Below are 470 nucleotides of genomic sequence, written 5' to 3' on the forward strand. Positions count from 1 at the left end.
GTTAGGGTAAGGGTTAGGGTTAGGGTAAGGGTTAGGGTTAGGGTTAGGGTTAGGGTTAGGGTTACCCCAGGAAGGATTGTGTAGCTGTTAAGATTTTAAGTGTGATTTGGTTCCCTCCTTAAGTTGAAATGTACCAGGAAGTTATTATCTTTGTATAGGTGATAAGATTGAGAGGGGTTAGGGTTAGGGTTAGGGTTAGGGTTAGGGTTAGGGTTAGGGTTAGGGTTATCCCAGGAAGGATTGTGTAGCTGTTAAGATTTTAAGTGTGATTTAGTTCTCTCTTTAAGTTGAAATGTACCAGGAAGATAGTATCGTTGTGCAGCTGACAAGAGTGAGAGCAGTAGGGTCAGGGTTAGGGTTGCTGATAAGATTTTCAGTGTGATTCGGTTCTCTCCTTAAGTTGAAATGTACCAGGAAGATAGTATCTTTGTATAGCTGATAATAGTGAGAAGGGTTAGGGTTAGGGTTAG

Source organism: Hyla sarda, unplaced genomic scaffold (assembly GCF_029499605.1).
Source record: "Hyla sarda isolate aHylSar1 unplaced genomic scaffold, aHylSar1.hap1 scaffold_403, whole genome shotgun sequence".
Classification (NCBI taxonomy): Eukaryota; Metazoa; Chordata; class Amphibia; order Anura; family Hylidae; genus Hyla; species Hyla sarda.